The sequence below is a fragment of the Schistocerca nitens genome, chromosome 1 (assembly GCF_023898315.1).
Source record: "Schistocerca nitens isolate TAMUIC-IGC-003100 chromosome 1, iqSchNite1.1, whole genome shotgun sequence".
NCBI classification, from domain to species: Eukaryota; Metazoa; Arthropoda; class Insecta; order Orthoptera; family Acrididae; genus Schistocerca; species Schistocerca nitens.
In genome coordinates this window covers 628891903-628912192 of record NC_064614.1, presented here as the reverse complement: position 1 = coordinate 628912192, position 20290 = coordinate 628891903, and positions in this window count along the sequence as shown.

The following is a 20290-nucleotide window of genomic DNA, read 5'->3' as shown; positions in this document are numbered from 1 at the left end:
GATTCGAACCTGCGACCGTAGCGATCGCGCGGTTCCAGACTGAAGCTCCTAGAACCGATCGGCCACACAGCAACCACTTCACCTCTGCAGCGCCATCGAAAACAAGTAATGGACGCTCGGCAACATTTCGTGTCATCCTGCACCATTCGTTGGAGATTAGCAACAACTGGACTAGGGAATTATCATCTCAATTAAAGCTTCTGATGAATGACAGCGCATTGTGTTCGGCAATGAATCGTGGTTCTGAGTCAACAGGTTTTTCAATCATCAACAAGTATATTGGAGACCTGTGGAGACGCCTCCTTGATCTAATGTTTTGGAGAGGCACAGTTGCGTCTCTACTGGCGTTACGGTGCGACGAGCCATCAGATTTGACTTCACGTCACGATGGTAGTAACTGAGGCATATTATTTGAGGGATATCCACAGGTACAAATCACGGACATTCCGCGTCCTCGTTGTTTCATCTCATACGGCTGTATCGTGGGGCCACTTTGCAACGGAAAAGTGCTCGTTAGCACAGAGCAAATCTCTCTATAAACTTCCTGCATGATATGAAGGTACTCTCGCGGGCAGCAATCAAAAAATGTTCAAATGTGTGTGAAATCTTATGGGACTTAACTGCTAAGGTCATCAGTCGCTAAGCTTACACACTACTTAACCTAAATTATCCTAAGGACAAACACACACACACCCATGCCCGAGGGAAGACTCGAAACTCCGCCGGGACCAGCCGGGGCAGCAATCCCCTGCTCTGTCCCCTACAGAACGTTTGTGCGACCAGCCTGGATTTCAACTTCGTAACAGTGTATGTATTCAGAGTATGAAGGACCAGTTCCATTTATCGACCAGCCTGACTCAGGGGAGGATACAAGGCCTTACGACGCACTTGCCAACCGAATCAGTGCGTGCACCCTGGCAAAAGGGAGTGAAAACTCATAAGTCGGCTCATACTGCCAAGAGCTTTCTGCATTTGAGTCTACTTTGTAATCAATGAAAAAATCTCACAAATTCACCCCCCTCCCCCCCCCCCCCCAACTCGCACAGTTTCATTTCCTTTTCTCCTCTCCTTCTGGATCCTTCACTCTTTTTGTCAGGCACTGTATTACTCAAGTCTCACCACGCCAATATTACCTGCGGAATCCGCAGCAATAAACGTTACTTATAATTCAGAGAATGATCATCCATTTGCTCAGATACGCCAATGCCTTTTACCAGTGAATAATCATGCATGGAAACTTTAGGTATGCTATTCACTTCTAACAACCAAACGCTTTCGTAATCTGGATGATCATCATCAAATGATTTTAAGTAACGCGAAGACTGTCGAAGGACATTACGGCAACCTCAACACCAGCAGCCAAAACGTTTGATTTTACGCCGTTTTACAATCTCTACCGAAATCGTCAGAGCTAAGCTTTGTATACCTTTCCGCCCTCTCAGAGGTTGTAACCTCCCCATTCCTAATCGGCCTCTTTGATTGTGATATAAATGACCGTGATAGCTTGTGCCTAATGAAATTTTACGACGAGTAAGGCTATCGTTTAATACCGGTTAGCAGAAGAAAAGTGTACAACAGACATTTCCGAAGAAAGAATCTATTCTAGACCTAATCTAAATACTGATAATAATTTTGAAATGGGTGCAATTTAGTGCAATCACTCATGAACCACAAAGCGGGAAAAGGGTACCACGCAATGCGTAACACAAATATGGATTAGCAACAAAAAAAAGGATAATTAAACGGTCATCAGCCCACTAGGACACTTAACTCCAAAATCATAAGCAAAGTAACGGCAAAGAAAATTAAGCAAATAGTCACTGGCGTGGCAACAGAAGGTTGTCACGCTTTTACACACCACAACAGTTTACGAGGAAATGAATGAATCAGAAAACATTGAGTTTGCAATTACTTATCCTGATTATTTAATTTTAAAAGCAAAATTAAATGAAGCTAATGGGTAAATACGTGACCGACTGTAGCTGAAACTTTATTACGTACAAAAATGACTTCAGTAACCCCTGCCTAACGAAAGGCAACATTTGGAAAAAGACAAGCAATTGAAAAATTGTGTTGAATTTACTTTAAGAAAATTAGCAACTGATTCAATTTTAACGTAAAGACAAAAAAACACGTAACAAGCCAGCAGAAATATCTCGCTAAGTTAATTCAGAATAAATGAAACTGCGCACTCTTAATTTGCGCTGTATCTTTAGTTTTTAGTTTTGCCAGTGAAATTTTACATAACTTTAAGTGAGTGAAGTTAACATTCAAAACTGCAAATTAGTTAAATCTCTGTTACGCAGTACAAGAATGAATAGTTACTAAGGCAGCAAAATTTAGACTGACAATTGTTGTCAGCAAACAAACAAAACTGGCAGTAAATAGCTTGCCAATGTTCATATTTTTACGGTGCTCGATGACTGCATGGAAAGGAAGGGAACACTGCTAGGTAATAATGTCTGAGGACAATGACAACACAGGTGGCCAGCAAGTTTTTAACTATTGCATGTTATTAGTCAAGAAAGTTAGTCATTAAAGTTTGTTAAAGAAAAGACAGTAGGTTATGTCTGTACACCATTAGTTACACTCTGTCAGTTAAAAGTCTTACGATGTTGTAAATGTGCGGACAAGAAAGAATCTAGCCCATGACAATATTGAGCTGCTGCTGCTGCTGCTGCTGTTGCTGCTGGTTGAGAAGCACAAGTCGTCTCCAGAGTCACGGACAGTTATCAACAGATATTAAACGGCGATAAATTTTGGATGGTGCACAAGGTATTTTATCAACATCTTCGGTGTTACAAGGTGTAGGAATGAGACAGGTGGTTTCCGCACTGACAGTACTGGGAGGAGTCCACCAGTTCCATCCTTTGCCCAGTAACCGAAGGATGTCTCTCGATAATCTTGGTGCAACCATGAATGTAAAGAAATTTTGGAGCAGTACTGCTCATAGAGGCATAAGAAGTCTACTTTGTGGATATATAAGCGTTCCACACTGTATTAGAGTAAATTCGACGACTTGCTTAGCAGGGCACTGATAAAATTCACGGTGTTGTGAACAGACGAAGGTCTTGTCCCACGATCCGCAACTGGCATGTGTCACTCATAGACATATTTCAATTTTGTTCGTATACTGCGCTCTCGTTATCGGTGCTACCGACGTAGCTAGTAATTTACGAGAGTAGCAAGTGGGCTTATGTAAACAGAGCGGCTTACGGTTAACATGTACTCCCACCTGTCACATTTAATCGAGCGAGAAAATCAATTCGTAATTATGGCTACAAGCCAATCTTCTTAATGCGATACACATCCCTTACATCTAATTACATTTCAGTTTTTTAACTATAAGGAATACTTTTGCGCACTACGGTTACTTAAAAATCTGTAGTAGATCCAAAACTACTACCGACAAAATATATCTTTCATTTGCCGATTTTTAAGGGACTTCGTTGTTTCTTATAATTACAGTCTTAAAGCATTTGGTACTATAGTCCTCTTGTTGATGATTTTGTTGTGGTTTTCAGTTCAAAGACTGCTTTGATGCTGTTCTCCCCTGTACTCCATCCTGTGCAAGCCTCTTCATTTCCGAAGAACTATTACAACGAACGTCCATTTGAACCTATTTACTGTAGTGATGCCTGTGTCTTCCTCTACAGTTTTCACCTTTACTTATTTTTACGTTTACTTACCTTCCTTACCAAACTGACTAATCGTCGATGCCTTAGAACATGTATTACTGATCACTCCCTTCTTTTATTCAAGTTGTGCCACAATTTCTCCTTTCCCATTTCGATTCAGTACGTCCTCTTTGGTTATTCGATGAACCGATCCTTCGATGAACCGATCCTGTCATAATACTTCTCTAGCACGACATTTCAAAAGCTTCTGTTCCTTTATTCTCTGAATCGCTTATCAAGAACGTTTCACTTTCGTAGAAGGCTACACTTCAGACCGATATGTTCAGAAAAGCCTTCCTAGCACTTATATTTCTATTAGATTTGAAGGAAGTCTTTTTCAGCAATTATTTTCATGTTGTTGGCAATCTGCATTTCATATCCCCTCTATGTCTACCTTCAGAAATTATTTTGCTACCCAAATAGCAAACTTCAGTAATACTTTGCGGGCTTTCAAATAACTACGTACCCTCCGACTCAACGTTGCAATATTAAAAGTTTTGGCTGGTTTCGTTGTATAGGGACTGCGATACGTATTGCCGCATTACAGGCCAAATACTGCTGAGTGTACAGTATACGATAAGAATACATATATGAATCGAATGGTCGAAGGTTTCTATCACTCGGCAATTGCGACTTATGAAAGTAACATATCAATTTCTAAATGAAAGATTGCAGTTAAATAAAATCTGCAGGTACTATCTTAACGAATTTAAATGGAGAGTATGATAGTAGAAGTGCTTTTGAGAATGCGGTATATTTCTGAAAAACACTTTTTGGTGTCGATGGTCCAGCAATTAAATAAAATATAAGTTGAATAACAGGGAAACAATAGATTCTCACTGCACGTATTAGTTATGAACGACCACAAAGCTATCAAGATATTCACTTCCAAGCGCATACTACGTCTTCACTGTAGAAGCCACGGACATCTCACAATTGCACAAGTCAACACTACGAAATATTTCTGTCAGCCGCAACCACTGGTAAATCGCTCCATACTCTTTAAGTCCCTCTCGTGACTGTCCTCCGTCAAGCCGTCACGTCCAGCACACCCCCGTCCTGTGCCCTCCTGTCCAGCCCTCCAGCACTGCCTTTCACTCACTTCGGTAGTCGCCAGTATTTTGCAGCCGTGACTTATTAAACTGAAAGTGCGGTAATTTTCACATCTGACAACACCTGCTTTCTTTGGGATTTGAATTATTATGTTCTTCTTGAAGTCTGAGGATATTTCGCCTGTCTCATACATCTTGCTCACCAGATGGTAGAGTTTCGTCAGGACTGACTCTCCCAAGGATGTCAGTAGTTCTAATGGAATGTTGTCTACTCCGGGGGCGTTGTTTCGACTCAGGTCTTTCAGTGCTCTGTCAAACTCTTCACGCAGTATCGTATCTCCCATTTCATCTTCATCTACATCCTCTTCCATTTCCATAATATTGTCCTCAAGTACATCGCCCTTGTATAGAGCCTCTATATACTCCTTCCACCTTTCTGCTTTCCCTTCTTTGCTTTGAACTGGGTTTCCATCAAAGCTCTTGATATTCATGCAAGTGGTTCTCATATCTCCAAAGGCCTCTTTAATTTTCCTGTAGGCAGTATCTATCTTACCCCTAGTGAGATAAACCTCTACATCCTTACATTTGTCCTCTAGCCATCCCTGCTTAGCCATTTTGCACTGACTGTCGATATCATTTTTGAGACGTTTGTATTCCTTTTTGCCTGCTTCATTTACTACATTTTTATATTTTCTCCTTTCATCAATTAAATTCAGTATCTCTTCTGTTACCCAAGGATTTCTACTAGTGCTCGTTTTTTTACCCATTTGATCCTCTGGTGCCTTCACTATTTCATCCGTCAAAGCTACCCATTCTTCTTCTACTGTATTTCTTTCCCCCATTTCTGTTAATTGTTCCCTTATGCTCTCCCTGAAACTCTGAATGAACTCTGATTCTTTCAGTTTACCCAGGTCCCATCTCAGTTTTAATCTACAGTTCATAGCCAATAGATCGTGGTCAGAGTCCACATCTGCCCCTGGAAATGTCTTACAATTTAAAACCTGGTTCCTGAATCTCTGTCTTACCATTATATAATCTATCTGATACCTTTTAGTATCTCCAGGGTTCTTCCATGTATACAACCTTCTTTCGTGATTCTTAAACCAAGTGTTAGCTATGATTAAGTTATGCTCTGCGCAAAATTCTACCAGACGGCTTCCTCTTTCATTTCTTAGCCACAATCCATATTCACCTACTATGTTTCCTTCTCTCCATTTTCCTACTCTAGAATTCCAGTCACCCATGACTATTAAATTTTCGTCTCCCTTCACTACCTGAATAATTTCTTTTATCTCATCATACATTTCATCAATTTCTTCGTCATCTGCAGAGCTAGTTGGCATATAAACTTGTACTACTGTAGTAGGCGTGGGCTTCGTGTCTATCTTGGCCACAATAATGCGTTCACTATGCTGTTTGTAGTAGCTTACCCGTACTCCTATTTTTTTATTCATTATTAAACCTACTCCTGCATTACGCCTATTTGATTTTGTATTTATAACCCTGTATTCACCTGACCAAAAGTCTTGCTCCTCCTGCCACCGAGCTTCACTAATTCCCACTCTATCTAACTTTAACCTATCCATTTCCCTTTTTAAATTTTCTAACCTACCTGCCCGATTAAGGGATCTGTCATTCCACGCTCCGATCCGTAGAACGCGTTTACTTTCTCCTGATAACAACGTCCTCTTGAGTTGTCCCCGCCCGGATATCCCAATGGGAGACTATTTTAGCTCCGGAATATATTACCCAAGAGGACGCCATCATCATTTAATCATACAGTAAAGCTGCATGCCCTCGGGAAAAATTACGCCTGTAGTTTCCTCTTGCTTTCAGTCGTTCGCAGTACCAGAACAGCAAGGCCATTTTGGTTAGTGTTACAAGGCCAGATCAGTCAATCATCCAGACTGTTGCTCCTGCAACTACTGAAAAGGCTTCGGCCCCTCTTCAGGAACCACACGTTTGTCTGGCCTCTCAACAGATCCCCCGCCCCCGTTGTTGCTGCTACTACAGTACGGCTATCTGTATCGCTGAAGCACGCAAGACTCTCCACCAACGCCAAGTTCCATGGTTCATGGGGGGGCCCTTAGTGTTACCTGACTTAATTCGACTACATTCCATTACTCTTCTTTGACTCTTGTTGGTGTTTATCATATAATATCTTTGCAAGACTGTAACCACTTCGTGCAACTACTCTTCTAAGGCCTTTGTGTCCTCAGAATCTTTGTTCCTTCTCCATGAACTTTAATTCGTTTTTCAAACTTCCCCATCGTTTCATTTACCCCTTACCCATTGTATACACTGAATAACATGTGAACTGGTTACAACTCTTTCTCACTCACTTCAAAGCTAGGGCTTCCATTTCATGTCCCTTGAACCTTATAATTACAATTTACGTTCAGAACAAGCTGCAATTAACCTTCCGCTCCCTATATTTTACTCCTGCTGCCCTCAAAATTTCCAAGATTCTAGTCCACTCAGAACTGCCCAAACCTTTCTCTAAACCTACAAACGTAGGTTTGCCTTTATTCAGCCTCTTTTCTAAGAAAATACATAGGGTGAGGAATGCCTCATGTGTTCCTAGATTTCTCCGATACCCAAACTGATCTTTCTCAGATCACCTTCTACCAGTTTTCCATTCTTCTGTAAACAATTGGTGCTAATATTTTACATCTATGACTTATTAAACTGATTGTTCGGTAGTATTCACATCTGTCACTACGTGCCCTCTTTGAACTTGAAATTATTACACTTACATTGAAGTCTGAAGGTATTTCCCCTTTTAGTGTTTCTTAAACACCTTGTGTGACAATTTTTCATGGCTGCCTCACTCAAGGGTCTCAGTAATTTTCAGGTAAGTCGTTTACTCCAGTGGTCTTATTTTCACTTACATCTTCCAGTGCTCTGTCACATTCATCTCGCAGAGTCATATCTCCTATCTTATCTCCACCTTCTTCCTCTTACCTTTCTGTAATACGGTCTCTATATTTGTTTCCCTTATATAGACCTTCTAACAATTCCTTTGACCCTTCAGCTTTCCCTTATCTTCATATAATATGGTTCCCAAATTTGTTTCCCTTACGTAGATCTCCTACACATTTCTTTCACCTTTCAGCTTCTCCTTAATTGGTTTGGCATCTGAGCTCCTGATACTCGTACACTCACATCTCTTATCTCCAAAGAACTCTCTATTGTTTCTACAGACAGAAATTACCTATCCTCTACTAACCATTATTTCTACGGCTTTGCATATGTCTTCTAGCCATTCCTGTTTAGCCATATTGCTTTTCCTAACAGCTTAACTCGTTATTCTAAGCTTCGTCTCCTCCGTTTGCTGCATTTTTAAAGTTCCTTCTTCCACTACTTTGATTCAATACTCCTGTGTACTTAAGTTCAGTATCTCCTGTGTTATCCAAGGATTTCTACTAAGCCCTAACTTTTTAATTGTGTGATTCTCAGCTGCCTTTGGTGTTTCACCTCTTAAACCTACTCATTCTTTTTCCACCGTTTTGCTTTCCCCTTTTTCAGTCCTACGTTGCCTCATATCCTGGTCGAATCGTGCAGTATTCAGATTTGTGGGGTGATGTGACAGTGGCTCGATGTTGGACGTGAGAGGATGTATGGGCAGGCATACTCTCATCGTCAACGTTTCAGTCGCCCACGTCTGGCAGACACAAGAGAGGATCTCTCTGTTGTCCATGATGCACATTATAGCCCCTAAAAACCAACATATGCCATCCCACAACAAATAATGGACTCCCTGGAATAATTTGTTCCATCCTGCACCTTTAGCTGGGGGCAAGCAACAGCTGGACAAGGGAACTACCAAACCATTCGTAGGCTGCCATTAATAATAGAATACAAAGGACGTGTTAGGAGTGGTGCTGTATCTAGGAAGCAAGGTGAGATCGGCGTCGCATTGTGTTTAGCAATGTATCGTAGTTCAGCACTACCGCAGATCGTCGGCGTATGTGGAGGTGACCTGTGGAGAGGTCGCATTCATCCAAAACTTTGAAGACGCACAGCGACATTGCTCCTGACGCTTTTGTGTAGGGAGCCAACGGATACAACTTGACGTCACGGCTGGTATTGATAGAGGTAACTGCGGTGACATAACAGTACGTCACGGACAACCTACGTCCTCACTTATTGTCTTCCATGCAACATTATTGTTGTCCCACTTTTCAACACCATATAACACATTTTGCTATGAACTGTCTGAGTGGAGGTGACTTACTCTCTTGGCCAGCAAGGTGTAAGAGCTGCCTCTATTGATAATTCGTTAGACCCGCTACGGCATCAACTCTGACCCTGGGCGAGTGTGCACGATATAAAAGTCCAGCTTACCTCAGGAGAAGATACAATGGATTTATGACGCCTTTCCCACCGGCATCAGTGCATGCCTTAGGGTCAGAGGAGGTGCAAAATTATACTGGAAAATAGGCTCAACCACCTAAGTTCTTTGTAAATTTGACTCGAGATTGTAGTCACCGAAATAACGCCAAATATCCTGTCATCCCGCGAAATTTTATTATGTTTTTCCTTATGGATGTTTCACTGGTTTTGTTGATTAGTGTCTCTGACATGTTGAAACGTCCCCTTTTTAAATTTATACACGACTGTGCTTAAACTGACACACAATATTTTTTTTAGCGCAACGCAATCTGACTTTCAATAATCTCTACAAGAGAATGGCCCTGACTAACATTAACCTGTACTTTTCACAAATCACTTACCTCACAAAAATCTTGGTTACCCCCACTACTGCAATACAGCTTGCGCCACTACTGCCCGCTAAATAAAAGATTCAAACTAAGGAAGGCACTAACTACTGATAGGGATAGTTAGCAAATGAAAGATATTAATAGAGAACAAACAATGTATTTACCTTGATATCATCATATATATATATACATAGCAGTTCATGACAAATTTCAAAATTCCGCCATCTCTCTCCCCACATCCACCACTGCTGGCGGCTCACCTCCAACTGCCCAACGCTACGCGCTGTTCACAGCCAGCTGCCTAACACTACAATGGTTGAGTATTACAACAATGCAAAGCAGCCACAGACTGCACACAGCACAGCCAGCGATTTTCATACAGAGGTGGCGTTACCAATAAAAAAACCTAAACAGCCTACTTACATAGCCCCCATGCTCCCCACAAAAAAATTTACAAATGGTTTTGGGCAGTGGGAAATACATATTTGTTTAAATTTTTCATAATCGTAATTACAATAACAAAGAAATCAAATGCACACACTTATTGATACAATGTTGGTCAAAAGCTAAAATTTTCTCACAGTCCATAAAGATAGTTCTCATCATTCATCATAATAGTAATTACAGTTTTTTTTCACAAAGTCTCATTAGTAAAAGAAATTGCACACAGAAGTAGTGGATTTCCATGCAGTGTTGAAGAAGTCGTGTCCTTCCAACGGAAAGACAGTGCTGACTCTTGAAATGCAGACAAGTAATGGGCCACAACAGAGTAAACCCACCGCAGAGTCAGTCGAAGTTTTGAAGAGTATTGGTAGGTAGGTCATCACAGAGCAGACCAACTGTAGTCCTGGTAGAGATTACGGTACTGGTGGGCCACCAGAGGTGCAGACCCACTGCAGTCCTTGTAGAAATAATGGTATTGGTGGGTCATCAAAGATGTCGACCCACTGTAGCCGGCCGCGGTGGTCTAGCGGTTCTAGGCACGCAGTCCGGAACCGCGCGACTGCTACGGTCGCAGGTTCGAATCCTGCCTCGGGCATGGATGTGTGTGATGTCCTTAGGTTAGTTAGGTTTAAGTAGCTCTAAGTTCTAGGGGACTGATGACCACAGATGTTAAGTCCCATAGTGCTCAGAACCATTTGAACCATTAGACCCACTGTAGTCCTTGTAGAGATAATGGTACTGGTGAGTCAGCAAAGACGCAGACCCACTGTAGTCCTCGTAGAGACGGCCAGCAGCCATCTGTTGCAAATGTGCAGGTGCACAATCACCATCGAAGAGTCTTGCAGACAATATAGCAAGTCCATAAACCACCACTTGTGCACTCACAAAGTTTTTTTTTTTTAATTGTCCTTAGAACCAGCAATGCTGTTATCCAGTCCCTTGCTGAATTATTAACACACATGCAAACACTAACAGTCCCTACTTCTCACATATTGTCCATATACTATGACCAACAGAAACGTGTGCAGTGAAATGTAACTTACAAGTTAATAATATGATGAACTGGTGACAAGTACAATTTTATAACATAAGAACACAATAACAAAGATACAAAACACATCAGTAAAGAACATAACAATACAAATAACATTTGCGGTAATAGGGGCTTTACAAAAGAATAGAAATAAACATATACATCAGTGTTACAGGAATTATGACATAAGTTCATACAAAAAGATCAGAATAACTTTTGAAATATCAACTTTACACATGAGCATTAAAACAAAACAGAATAAATAATGTCTAAGCATATTTACAAGGTAAATAATATATTATTAATGCCAATTATATTTGAGGATAACAGGATTCCTCATCATAGTGAATGTAGCTTAGTATTAGAAAAATTCTACAACATAGGCCTTCTCAGATAAACAACAAAAGACAGGAAGTACACAAATACACAAGGGAACACAAACACATAGTGGGATAACACAAGGAAAGGACAGGGTTTCTTTTACTGCAGCATTTTGCAAACAAAACTTTCTTTACTTCTCGGAGATCTCCCTTCGTTCTTCATTATTTCCAAAAGTCCTATCAATACCTGCTTTCTCTACTCTGTTCATATTTCTTTCAAAATAATTACGGATCATTGTACAATACTCATTTTGGCCCAAAACGTTTTCATATACTTTCAATGCATTTCTTTCCATTCATCACAACTTGTTACTTATATAGTCTACCCCCTCTTAAGCTAACTTAAATCTACTGAGCTCAGATGCTAAACTAAGGGACGAGGCAATGCAGCAGCACATAAAACAATTAACGCAAACAGCAATGACAAAAAAGTGCAGATTTGCAAAGGAAGCAGCATTTTAGAAATTAGCGAAGCAATTGCAATATTACGACTAATATAAGGCAATGTGCAGCAAACAAGAAAAATAAATCTGGCTTAGCAGAGTAACACAAATTAAAATTCAGTTGCACTATGCCTGGCAAACAGCATAACTTATACCTAAACATGACAAAGTTCAAGCAGAAAAAGTATTACACTAAAAATGGCCATGTCTAATACCTATGTCACATCTTAACACTAGAGTGATGCATCACAATTTATTCTACAAAAGAAATTAACAAGTACTTGAAAAGAAAACTATGATTGCAGTTCCTGTGAAGGTAAATGTCTTTTTGTGCTCCCTCATTTTTTTTTGAAAAAATTAATATTTACTCGATCTGTAGACAGAAAATATTTATATTAGTACATCTATAAAATTTTGTTTTAACCAATGCTGCAATGCAGTTAGAAACTAGATATTAAACAAAATGAGTAAATATGTACAAAGGAAGGCATGAAACATCATTCATTAGCCATAGGGCATTTCATAATGTAGTACAGAAAATCTCTCAACTCTCGTAGAAAGACGCTTGTCATAATCAGGTGTGCAGATGTAAAAATATTTCTCGTCATTTCATTAGGCATTTCTGTAAATATCATAAATTAAGAGCTCCACAGTGTCAACATATGTTTTCAAGTTCGACCGTGTCGTTATTGCGATGCTCTCTACAAAGGAACGTCAATAGCGAGGATAATGGCCTCCATTTTTTTTTCTACCTGTGCCGCTGAAAAGGGCTCGCAATAATGGCTTTTTTTTTTAGGCGTCTGACACACCTGGCCGCTCAGCTGGGTGCCCACGACACATTACGTGCAGGTGGTCACTGAACTTTCTTACCGAAATATTTATGACACCATTTTCCGCTACAGTGACAGTCTCATATAAATATATTTCACAGGTCAAGAATTTGGGTTACAAATCTGTAGAAACAAAATCCTATAAATATAACAGCGTCCAAAAAATTTTCGCCAGCATTGTGATACATTCACGTATATACACACATTTCATAACTCTTAAAGTACGATTCTTGGTTTCCAACAACCTTTTTCACAAACCATAGTCCCTAACTTCTATTCATTATTCATATACATATAAACACGTAATCACATTCCTTATATAGCATCAGCTTATTGATCATAAACATACCTCAACAGCATAATACACATCGTCGTCGTAAAAATAACATCATAACACCTCAGTCAAATCTCAAAAACGTTGTAGCTTTCTGCAATAATTTCAAACCCTAAAAAATATTCTCTGCTCATTTCAATAGTATCATCTACCTCAAACGTACCTTAAAAATCATGATCTCATACCAAATACATCATTCAAAGCTCTCATAGTATCACAATGGTTCTGAAAAAATATGAACAGTTCACAAAGTACTGACAAAATGCAATTTCATAAGTGTGAAGTTATCCAACGGTATAATTACGTAAACATCTGTCACTGAGGTAGTAAAAAAATGTTTGTTTCTTTGTTAAATAATCAGATAGCTGTGTAATTTATGTGTTAGAGAAATATGGTACCGATGTGTAAAGTTGTATAAGCAAATACCATAATAGCTAGGGCTCCTTGTGCTTGCCAAACACGTGGTACACAAAGTAGGCGTGTACCCCCCTGAAGATTAATGTAATTATACCCTCAGGTGTTACAGATTACAGCAATGGAATAAAATGTATCACGGAAAACCCTTGTATCATTGCACTTCAGATATATTAAAAAAAAATGTTTTAAGTGCGAAATTAATCACTCAAATACGTGTACTGTAGCGCTAAACTGTGCGTCATGTTGTAAGATAATCTCTGTGGAAGTCTCGTATTTATCGTCCTCCGAAAGCTAAGTTCTGCAGAAGTCAATGTACTTACCTCATGATAAACAAAAGTAAAATGCTTTGTGTATAGATATCGTAGTTATTACGTACCTTACCGTGATCAAGAAAGCACTATAATGTAACGTATTGGTGTGCTACGAAAAAAGCTGTCTCATTGTAGCTATACCACAAAAGTTACTACTAAAACATGTTTTACTTTCCAGAATAATGCAGAAAAACTGTGCAGATATAAAACAGAAACACCGCAAAAGCAACATTGTAAATTGTCACTCATTAGTAGCGTCGTGATAAAACCGTGTAGCTGTCACATAAACTAACCACTGTGTCATCTGGTATCTCACGGAAAGTCCTTTAAATCCAGAATGTATTTTCAAGTAAACCAAAGTGTTGCATTAAAATCTCAAGTTAAAAAAGCACATTATCTCTCAATAAACGGTTTTACGTGTGAAATGTGGTGTAAACCTTCGCTCTTCCTAGTACGCAGAGTTTCAACTTCAAAGCAATTATCATGTTGTATACATCGGTAAAGAATGCTAAAATTTTTCTCAAGGCTAGCGTCTTATGTTATTTTTCTCGGAGCCAGCGGGCGCACGCGGCTGCCTGCTGTGCGAGTCATTGTCTGTCTCTTTGTTGGCGCGCGCCGTTATTGGGATTAGGAGACCTAACTTCTACAAATTCGCCTTGCCGAGAGGGCCCAGCTCTGTTAGAATCCCGCCACTTCTGATGAAATTCACGTCTGTCGTTATGTCGGTAGTTCCTGTAGTTTCTTTCTTGTCGGTTAAGTGGTGGAGATTTTCTCCCTGAATCGTAACTGCGTGCTGGACCATTGCGTCTAAAGTTATTCTGTCTCCCGTAATAATAATTATTTTGGTTCCCATATTGTCTGTTTCTCTGATTGTCTCTGTAATAGTCATTACCGCGGAGAGGTGATCTTTCCCTGTAATTATTACTACTCTGCCAACGGTTGTCATACGGGTGGCGTCTGTTTTGGTCACGATTTACGTTATAAGAATAGCCTTGTCGTGTATTATTTCTGTCATCGCGGAATTGTGACAGATGTGACCTGTAATTGTTGTGCTCCTGTTTCCGCGTTCCCCGATTGTCAGTGTCAATTTCCAGTTCTTGTAACAGTCCCTGAAAAGCCTCAATTTCTTCTTTGCAACGTCCTGCTAAAATAATATGTCGTAAATGGTCAGGCAGTTTGATTAAGCAAATGCGGATGAGTTCTGAGGGGCTGTATGGGTTTGAAAGATACTGATTCTTGTGCAACATGTCTTCAAAATCTTTCACAAGACTGGAGAATTCAGATTGTTCGAAATGTTTCATCATTATGATGCCATGTTTTACTCGGTCTTGTGTGGCTTGAGACCAATAAGCTGAGAGGAAAGCATGGTAAAATTCTCCTTCACTGTGGCAATCGTGAATGACCGATCGCATTCTTACAGCTGGTTCATTCTCTAAGTAGCCACACATAAATTCTAATCTGTGTTCTAACGACCAGTTGGGAGGAAAACAATGAGAGAATTGATGGAGCCATGCTTGTGGATGAATGTCGTTGCCAGAATTCTTAAATGTTTTGAATTTACGTGTAGTAATGAACAGCTTATAGTCAAAATCATCATGTCGGCGAGTAGCATATCGGTCATTGTTAGGTCGTGTCGGCCGTTCCATCTCAAAATTCGGTGCACATTGCCAATTTCTTTCATAACTTCCAAAATGCCCTGTGTTATTATTTTGCGGCTTTTCCGTATTTCTAAGTCCCTCTTCCCGTGTTGGAGCGCGAGTGTCCTCTGAAATACGTAATTCTTGTATTACCTGTGTCAGCTGATCTTGTACTTCCCGGATTTCTCTTTGGTGTTGCGTATTAATTTGATTCATATTTTGTTTCAGTTTCCTAATTTGTTCGCTCTCTTCTGTGTCATTAAAGACTACCGGTTTTGTGTCGTTCAGATTATCATCTACCTTCGTAGATAAGTTAGTGAACTGATCCGAAAGTTCGGCTACTTTCTCCAATAGTGTACTTATTTCCTCAGTGTGTTCTTCTGAACCAAGTTTCAGAGTATTTACTGTGTCCTTTAAATTTTCCTGAGTTTTTGCAAGTTGCGTAACTGAATCGGTAGATGCAACTGAGTCAAATTTAGCTTGCAAGGTCTCATGATTTTCATGAACAGTAGTTTGCAGTTCTTTTATGGCTGCTTCGTGATTCTGTAGTGCATTTTCATGACGCGAAAAAATAGGTAGGAAATGCTCACAAATTTGGGTTTTTACGTCGTTACAGACTTTTTGACATTTCGATTCAATGTGATGTAACTCAGTAGTTAAATCCTCATGTGTTTGTTCAAGAGTTTGCTCCAATGAGTCTAACTTTTGAAGCTGTTGCTGTGTTTGTCTCTGATTTAGTTCCATTGTGTCTAACTTTTGCTGTGTTTGTCTCTGATTTTGTTCCATTGTGTCTAACTTTTGAAGATTTTGTTCCATTGTGTCTAACTTTTGAAGCTTTTGTTGTGTTTGTCCCATTTGTTGTATTAATTGTAATAACAATGCACTGGTGTCTGGAACATGTTCCTCAGTGCTTTTCAGCAGTGAATTTGCACCGGCAACATTCACATTTTGACAAGTGGAAAATGTGTTTTGACTCATTTGAGAAAACGGTGAGGACCCAAAACCTGAATCTACAATATTTGCAAAATTGTGTCCTGTGATTCCTGACTCCTGAGGCGAGCTGTTGCCGACCGATCGATCGATAATGCTTCCCTCTTCACTAATTGTTTCACTGTCCACGCCATTGTTTGCCGCCCGCTCCAGTTCCCTATGCACAATTACCAAATTACTACTTTTAACGTATGTTAATTCATTACACAGTGGTGCTGATAAGCTACGCTCGTCGTCACTATTATTTCTCAGTTTACTTTGTAGCCTAGTGTTACGTTTTTCACACGCCATTATTGTCACAATATTTCACACGATAACACAGAAAAGCACAATTTGAAGAGCAAAAACAAGAGAACACATTAATATAGCACTGAAAATAATATCTAGTTAATTGCAGCTGCGAAATACTTGGTGCAAATCTACATGCATGCCACAACTGTTTTACTGTACAACAATGAAAGACTGCAACTACAAAGGAGATTTTCTCTACAATTACGCGCTAGCAATAAACAAAAGCTACACTAATTACACAAACTACAAGAAAAAAAATCAGAAGATTCCAGTGAGGTATCCTGGCAGGGTCGCCATATGAAACGTCCCCTTTTTAAATTTATACACGACTGTGCTTAAACTGACACACAATATTTTTTTTAGTGCAACGCAATCTGACTTTCAATAATCTCTACAAGAGAATGGCCCTGACTAACATTAATCTGTACTTTTCACAAATCACTTACCTCACAAAAATCTTGGTTATTCCCACTACTGCAATACAGCTTGCGCCACTACTGCCCGCTAAATAAAAGATTCAAACTAAGGAAGGCACTAACTACTGATAGGGATAGTTAGCAAATGAAAGATATTAATAGAGAACAAACAATGTATTTACCTTGATATCATCATATATATATATATATATATATATATATATATATATATATATATATATATCAGTTCATGACAAATTTCAAAATTCCGCCATCTCTCTCCCCACATCCACCACTGCTGGCGGCTCACCTCCAACTGCCCAACGCTACGCGCTGTTCACAGCCAGCTGCCTAACACTACAATGGTTGAGTATTACAACAATGCAAAGCAGCCACAGACTGCACACAGCACAGCCACCGATTTTCATACAGAGGTGGCGTTACCAATAAAAAAACCTAAACAGCCTACTTACAATGTGAACTATTACTACTGTGGTGGGCCCTCCCCTGAAACTATCTTACCGAAACCAGTACTAAGCTGGAGGTTTAAATGCTCCAACGAAGTCAAAGGTAGCGTAGGTACTGGCAAAGCCAATCAAAAATTGCTCTGAGCACTATGGGACTTAACATCTATGGTCATCAGTCCCCTAGAACTTAGAACTACTTAAACCTAACTAACCTAAGGACAGCACACAACACCCAGCCATCACGAGGCAGAGAAAATCCCTGACCCCGCCGGGAATCGAACCCGGGAACCCGGGCGTAGGAAGCGAGAACGCTACCGCACGACCACGAGATGCAGGCTAAAAGTCAATCAAGCCGGATGGTCTTGACTGAGGAGCCCGATGAGGTGTCTCCCACAGAACAGGTAGAGAAGGCTGTAGAGGCGTAGTGAAATCAGGTTCCTTAAGGTAATACTCAATGAAAAACCATCCTACTGGCTCAGAAACACTAAAGTGGCAACCCAATCACTGGAATGACTCTGCAGAGTCCTCTTAACGCAGCCAGTGCTAGATTCAGATACCGGACACATAAATTGGTAACTATATTTGCAAATTTAAAGGACATGGTATATCAGACCATATAAATACAGGAATCTGGAATGTACATCTCCTTGAACATAAAGAAAATACAGCAGCACTAGTGACAGTTATTTTAGTAACTGAGAAGAGGAGGCGTAGGATAATAACCACATTATAATAAATGAAAGAATTGTAACATGTAGATTTAAAATAGCTAGAGGATATATGAGCGTTATATGACTGTATATTCCTGAATTTTACAAGAGCTTGCAAATATCACTGATTCCATAAATAAGAACGAGCATACTGTTACAGGAGGAGATATGAAAATTACAATAGGGCACAAAACAAATCGGAATAAACGGAGAAGCAGCAGTTAACAATTTTAAGAGAAGAATTTTATTTTATTGCAGATAGATAATATTTTTTTAAATCAAAGATTCACAAATGTATCTTGGCATCTCGCGGATGTAGATCAACAGACAGCAAATGAAAAAAAAGTGAAAATTATTTCAGAACGTGAGAGTGATAAGAGGAATGGATATACATTCTGACCATTTCCTAGCAAGAGGGAATTTAACGTTTAACAGGCAAGAACAGTACACGAAAAGATAGCTTCAAATGAAACAGTATGGGAAACTACACTACTGGCCATTAAAATTGCTACACCACGAAGATGACGTGCTAAAGACGCGAAATTTAACCGACATGAAGAAGATGCTGTGATATGCAACTGATTAGTTTTTCAGAGCATTCACACAAGGTTGGCGCCGGTGGTGACACCTGCAACGTGCTGACATGAGGAAAGTTTCCAATCGATTTCTCATACACAAACAGCAGTTGACCGGCGTTGCCTGGTGAAATGTTGTTGTGATGCCTCGTGTAAGGAGGAGAAATGCGTACCATCACGTTGCCGACTTTGATAAAGGTCGCATTGTAGCCTATCGCGATTGCGGTTTATCGTATCGCGACATTGCTGCCCGCGTTGGTTGAGATCCAATGGCTGTTAGCACAATATGGAACCGGTGGGTTCAGGAGGGTAATACGGAACGCCATGCTCGATCCCAACGGCCTCGTATCACTAACAGTCGAGGTGACAGCTCGGAGACCATGGCCGCGGTTACCCTTGACGCTGCATCACAGACAGGAGCGCCTGCGATGGTGTACTCAACGACGAACATGGGTGCACAAATGGCAAAACGTATTTTTTTCGGATGAATCCAGGTTCTGTTTACAGCAGCATGATGGTCGCATCCGTGTTTGGCGACATCGCGGTGAACGCACATTGGAAGCGTGTAGTCGTCATCGCCATACTGCCGTATCACCCGGCGTGATTGTACGGGGTGCCATTTGTTACACGTCTCGGTCACCTCTTGTTCGCAATGACGGCACTTTGAACAGTGGACGTTACATTTCAGATGTGTTACGATCCGTGGCTCTACCCTTCATTCGTTCCCTGCGAAACCCTACATTTCAGCAGGATAATGCATGACCGCATGTTGCAGGTCCTGTACGGGCCTTTCTGGACACAGATAATGTTCGACTGCTGCCGTGGCTAGCACATTCTCCAGATCTCTCACCAACTGAAAACGTCTGGTCAATGGTGGCCGAGCAGCTGGCTCGTCACAACATGCCAGTCACTACTCTTGATGAACTGTGGTATCGTGTTGAAGCTGCATGGGCAACTGTACTTGTACACGCCATACAAGCTCTGTTTGACTCAAAGCCAAGGCGTGTCAAGGCTGTTATTACGGCGAGAGGTGGTTGTTCTGGGTACTGATTTCTCAGGATCTATGTACCCAAATTGCGTGAAAATGTAATCACATGTCAGTTCTAGTATAATACATTTGTCCAAATGAATACCCGTTTATCATCTGCGTTTCTTCTTGGTGTAGCAATTTTAATGGCCAGTAGTCTAGTTGATCAGATCATTCTAACATCGTAAATTTATCTCAGTCACGTATATGATTATGTGTGGAAAAGAACCTGCACAAATAACGAACTAGAATGGCAGAAACTAATTCAAGTGATCGAATGCGAAGCTTTCGAAACTCTGAGGGTAATAAACAAATAAAAACAAGAAGGGTCTTGGTATTTGGAATGATGAATTAAAAAATGCTTTTTATCGGATAAAAGAGCCTCTTTTACCGTGTCGTACGACGAAAACTCTTCAGACATTGGATATAAATCAAGCACAAAAAAGAAACAAAGATATTAGTAGGAGCTGCACGTAAAGAAACAAGAGAAAAGTACTTGTATAGAAAGATACGTACAAGGCCGTTAGTCTAC